The following is a 5,996-nucleotide window of genomic DNA, read 5'->3' on the forward strand; positions in this document are numbered from 1 at the left end:
TTTTTTCCCCTACCGGTTCGCTCGTGCCCGATGCTTCTGTACACACACAGAAGTATCTGGGCGGGTGGGCAGAGCCTTCCATCACCACCACTACCGGTTTGCCCGATCCGAGCTGAACCGGCAGAAACCCACCTCTGCAGCCAATGTATAGGCATGGCAACCGAGACAGCCAATGGGAACTATTTGGTGACTGAGAGCCATGCCAGGCGGCTCAGAGCCTGGGCGTGGCTTACCTATGTAACTCTGAGTCTGTGCAAGAGAACTAATCTAATCTGCTCTCTGAATTGGAAACTGGAAACCAATTTCTCCTCTGCCTGTGTTTTGCTTGTAACTCTCTATCATGTTGGAAGAATCTGTTGGTATTGTACATTTATTCATCTGTTATTATGTATATAAAGAAGCTAAATGAATCCTGCTGTATCAGTTATCTGTGTGTGCTTTCTGAACGTGATTTCTGCAACAAACTCTGACAGAGGCATGTTCTGAGCCTTGTCCATAAAGGAGTGTCATTGGGCAGAGTCTAAGAAGAGAACCTTTCTGCCATAGCTCTGTACTCTGGAACATCATTCTCATTACTTGTTCTGATGCTGCTGGCCTTTCACAAGACATTGAAAACTTGATTTTGCCATCAAGCTTGGATTCCTGATGGTACGGATGAGCTTGTTTGTCATGTGTGCCTCCCTCAATAACCAAGAAAGAAAACTCCCAACTCCATGGTTTGTGGAATTAAAGGTTCTTTTACTGGTTATGAAAAGAGAGCAGCAAAAGTAAAGCAAGATCTGAGCCAAAAAGGCACAAGCATGTACATATCAAATGTTTACCCAGCACCCTCCCCCCCAATCCCCCCAACCCAATGACCAATCTGCAACTCCCAAAGGTGTCATGTGGGGTGCATCTTCATTCAGTTGGTATGCAGAGACGGTTGACCTTGACCAAGTCCAAACACAGGCCATCAGCATGCGCAGAAGATGGTGAGAACCAAACTCCCTCCTGATAACTCCCTCCAGCACCATAAGTTTCCCATCCCAAATACCCCAAGCTCCCTCCCTCTCCGTTTCTATGGCAGCTGATAGCAAGCAAGCGAAGTAGAGGCTGACACTGTTTCTTGACCTTGGATCAGAGGTGGGTTCCTGCCAGTTTGCACCTATTCGGTAGAACCGGTTCATCAAATCTACCAAACTGGTTAGAAGAGGTTCTACCAGTGGACCCGGAAAGCAGGCCACACCTACAGAAGAGGTTCCAAATTTTTTTGAAACCCACCACTGGTGTGTGTGTGTGTGTGTGTGTAATGTCCTGCAGTTATATTAATAATGATCTAGTAATATTTCCTTATACATTTTAGGGACCTTTCCTTACATAATTGGTGTTTTCTTTCATACTTTTGGATTTCTAATTTCTGTTTCTGTTAGTTGGCAATTGCTAAAACCAATCCCATATGAAAAAGTATTCAAAGCCTTCTTGATTTTAATTGTCAATTTATTTATTCCTGCACATTGTAATATTTATTCATTTACATATCTCTGTTTTTCCACACAATTCCAGCAGCTGCTAACATGTGTAAAATTAAATATATATTATACTCCCTTTCAAATAGCCAACAAAATATTTCTGGTTTTAATTCCATATCTTGCTTTACGATTGCTTCTAAGTACTAATTCATAATTTCATATCCAATCATATGGGTGGCAAGCCACTCCCATCTGGTCACATGGGTGGCAAGCCACTCCCACAAAGGAGGCCATGCCCACAGAGTAGGTTCCAATAATTTTTGAAACCCACCACTGCCTTGGATGTGTTGCCTGCTATATTATTCTATGTTATTTTGGGGTGTTTTTTTTTTTTAACAAATCTCTTGGGTTTTTTAAACTATATTTTTATTCAGTTTTGAAATTTAGAGGCTCAGAGTCACACAGTCCTCGGTATGCAACTATTCATTTACCGATCATTCAAATTTAGAATGGCACTTTAAAAAAGTGACTTATAACCGGCCGTCCCCCTAATGACTATTGCAGCATCCTCATGGTCATGTGATCAAGAGTTGGGTATTTGGTTACCAGCATGTATTTATGATGGCTGCAGAGGTCTGGACTCATCACCTTTTGCAGCCTCTTAGAAAAGCACCTTTGGGACAATCATGACCTGGAGGACTGAGAATCTCCATAGACATCACTGGAAAAAAAATGGCTTATTTGTCACACTTACGACCATTGCGGCATTCCCATGATCACATGGTCAAAATTAGGATATGTGGCAACTGGCATCTATTTATTACAGTTTCAGTGTCCTGGGGTCATCTGATCGCCTTCGACAGAGGTTTATGGTTATGGTTTAATTTATGGTTTAATTTATTTGTATGCCGCCCTTTTCCCTAAGGGGACTCAGGGCGGCTCACAACTCAAAAGGGAGGGGAAATACAAACAAAATTACAAAAAACATAAAAAGCCATACATAGTTAAAAAACACAACAATCATACCAGGTGGGTTGCTACCTGTTGGCACTGGTTCAGGTGAACTGATAGTGAAAATTGCAACTGGGTCGCTGAATCAGTAGGACAGCAGGTTGGCCACACCCACAAACCAGTTCCATTGCCGGCATGGTTTTTACTTCGCTTTTGATTTCTCAGCAACTGCGCATAGGCACATAGCAAAACGGCAGTATGCAGTGAACCGGCAGTAACACTGGGAGAAACCCACCCCTGTTCTATGATCTTCTGACAAGCAAAATCAAAAGGGAAGTCAGATTCCGCTTTCAACCATGTTGCTAACTCAAGTGACTCACCTAACATCGTGGCAAGAAAGGTCCTAAGATGTTGTAAACTGGGGCAATATTCACTTAACAATTGCCTTGCTTAGCAACAGAAATGTTGGGCTCAATTGTGGTCATAAATCAAGGACTACCTATAGTCTGGCAGAGTTAAGACTCCCAGCTTCTGGGAGGTAACAGTTTGTTTTGAACAAATAAACCAGTGATGGGATTCATTTTTTTTTTTTTACTATTGGTTCTGGGGGCGTGGCTTTGTGGGCGTGGCTTTGTGGGCATGGCAGGGGAAGGATACTGCAAAATCCCCATTCCCTCCCCACCCCACTAACCTGCTTTCCACCTGTTCAGGGCAAAAAAAGAAAATCAGCTGGAAGGCTTGGAGGCAGCAAGGTTTTGAAGAGGCAAATTTAAAAAAAAAAGTTTTTACACTCTGCAAACCTCCCCAAAACAGCTCGTTTTTCTCAAAAACAGGTCTGTGTTTTTTTTTTTAAAGGGCATGAATAGCCTTTAGGAGGCTTGTAGAGTGCTCTGGGGGGGGGGGGGAAACGAGCAAAAAAAGCCTGTTTTTGCGAAAATGGGCCCATTTTTTGTCAAAAAAAGGGCATGGAAAGGAGGCTCATAGAGTGCTCCTGGGGGCTGGGGGAGGCAAAATTGAGCAAAAAATGGCCCATTTTTCACTCATTTCTGCCCTCCCCAGCCCCAGGAGTATTCTGAAATCCTCCTTCAAGCTCTGCACAACCATTTTGGTGAAGGGGGTGGTGTTTCGGAAGCAAAAAATGCTGTATTCAGTGTATAAGACGTACCCAGATTTTCAGCCTCTTTTTTGAGGGAAAAGGTCTTATACTCCGAAGGAGTCTTATACTCCGAAAAATACAGTACATTTTGGGGTTTGGATTTTTTCCTCAGTTGTCCCAAAGCAATGCCCACATACGTCAGCTCAATGTAAAACCTCCATGTTAGCATGCTAAACCAATTTCTGTCAAGTGCTGATATTCACCCAACATGGACTTTGATTGTTACCTCACATCAACAGGAACCAACTACTGTTGCTCTCTTGCGTTCTTCATAAATAACCACAGCAGAAGAATGTTTTCAGCCCCCAGAAGAATTTCTTAGACATGTTTATGTGTTCCCCTCCAAGGAGTATTCACTGTAACCACTATGAGTAACAACCCACAGAGTCTTTCTCAGCATGTGTGGGCAATGGGATACCTACCACAGCATAACACAACACAACACAGCACATGGCTGACAGGCATTCTTGGGATCATTAATGCAGACTTAATTAGTAGTGACTGGTTCCTTGGGAACAGGTTGCTTTTATCCTCTGTGGTAGCATTTTAAGGTGCATATAAACACACACATACACACAGATCACTGTTAATAAATCACTGTTAATTAATCACAACATTTTGGCTCCCATATTTTGTTGACTCTTAACTTCTTGCTTTGAGATGATCAAACCATGGCAAGAAAATTCGTAAAATGGGGCAAAGATTCTCTTAACATCTGTTTCACTCAGCGACAGAAATTTGGGGCTTAATTGTGGTCGTAAGTTGAGGACCAACTGTATCTACTTTGGTGTTTGCAAGAGATCAAGGAGGCTAGTGGTAAAACATGTGTTGTATTAAGTTGCCATCATCACAGTTTGTGAATGAGGAGGGTACAAAATTGATTGATCACTCATTGGGGAATGAATGAGGAGGCAACCACACAATCCACAACTGAAAGGAATTGAAAGCTAACCATTCCTGTTTATTTTTCCCAACAATTATTTGCCTATTGTAAGGGGGCACAATGGCCCAGTGTTTAAAGACGCTGAGTTTGTCAGCTGGAAAGTTGGCAGCCTGGGTTTGAGACCCGAGCACTGCATGATGGGGCGAGTTCCCATTACCTGCCTCAGCTCCTGTCCACCGAGCAGTTCGAAAGCATGCAAATCACTGGTGGGTTGCTAACTAGTTTACTACTAGTTTGATCATAATTGTGATTGCAACGCTTCTGTACATGCCCAGAAGCGTCCAGGCAGGTGGGCGGAGCCTCCCGCTGCTGCCACTACTGGTTCGGCTGAACCAGGCTGAACCGGCAGCAATCCACCTATAATGCAAATGCGAGTAGAATAGGAACCACTTTGGTGGGGAGGTAACAGCGTGCCGTGCACCTCAGTGTATAGGCGGGCTGGCCACAGGAACACAAAAATGTGTTCAGACAAAGTTGGCTCCATCAGCTACCAATTGGAGATGAACACTGCCCTGGGAATATCTGGACAGAGAAAACCTTTACCTTTAAGCTAAATTTAACTGGGGTTGTAGTGAGGAAGGGGAAATATTAGAATGATGGGCAAATTCCTCACTTGACTAAAGGAGAAAAGCAGAACAGCCTCCTGCCATGTCAGATTGGTGGATTAACTTCAGAAAGTTTGAACATGAAGGTAAGGACTTAACATCAATAAAATCTCTCTCAATGAACAATGAAAAAAACAAAACTTTGGATTGTGCAGAGATAGACAAATTAACACTGAAATTAAAAGATAAAGAAGAGTCGGAATATTATGAAATTTGGAACAATTGGTACAAATGGCTGCAAAACAAGAATAAAATTAATCAAGCCAAAAAACAATATATATAAATATATGTAGAACTGTGTAAAAAGTATGTAAATATAGAAGCGAAATATTATATACATGTACAGATATGATGACCTGACAATGTTGATGTAATGACTGTAAGGTGGTGTAGAAGGGAAAAAAATAAAAAAAATCTGCTAAAAAAAATGAACAATGAAGATACGTTAGTGAACCACAAAAAGCATTTGTGTGTGTGTGAGTGTGTGTGTGTGTATTTGTGTGGAAATGCTTTCAGATGCAGCATCCCGAAATTACTGATGAGGCAATATCCAAGAAGCTGTAAAGGTAAAGGTTCCCCTCGCACATATGTGCTAGTCGTTCCTGACTCTAGGGGGCCATGCTCATCTCTGTTTCAAAGCCAAAGAGCCAGCGCTGTCTGAAGACGTCTCCATGGTTCTGTGGCTGTCATCACTAAACGGCGAAGGCACACGGAACGCTGTTATCTTCCCACGAAAATGGTTCCTATTTTTCCACTTGCATTTTCACATGCTTTTGAACTGCTAGGTTGGCAGAAGCTGGGACAAGAAACAGGAGCTCAATCCATTATGTGGCACTAGGGATTCGGAACCACTGAACTGCCAACCTTTCTGATCAACAAGCTGAGCATCTTCG

Source organism: Thamnophis sirtalis, unplaced genomic scaffold, assembly GCF_051295495.1.
Source record: "Thamnophis sirtalis isolate CommonGarterSnake01/CBP01778 unplaced genomic scaffold, rThaSir2_p1.2 scaffold_2, whole genome shotgun sequence".
Lineage (NCBI taxonomy): Eukaryota > Metazoa > Chordata > Lepidosauria > Squamata > Natricidae > Thamnophis > Thamnophis sirtalis.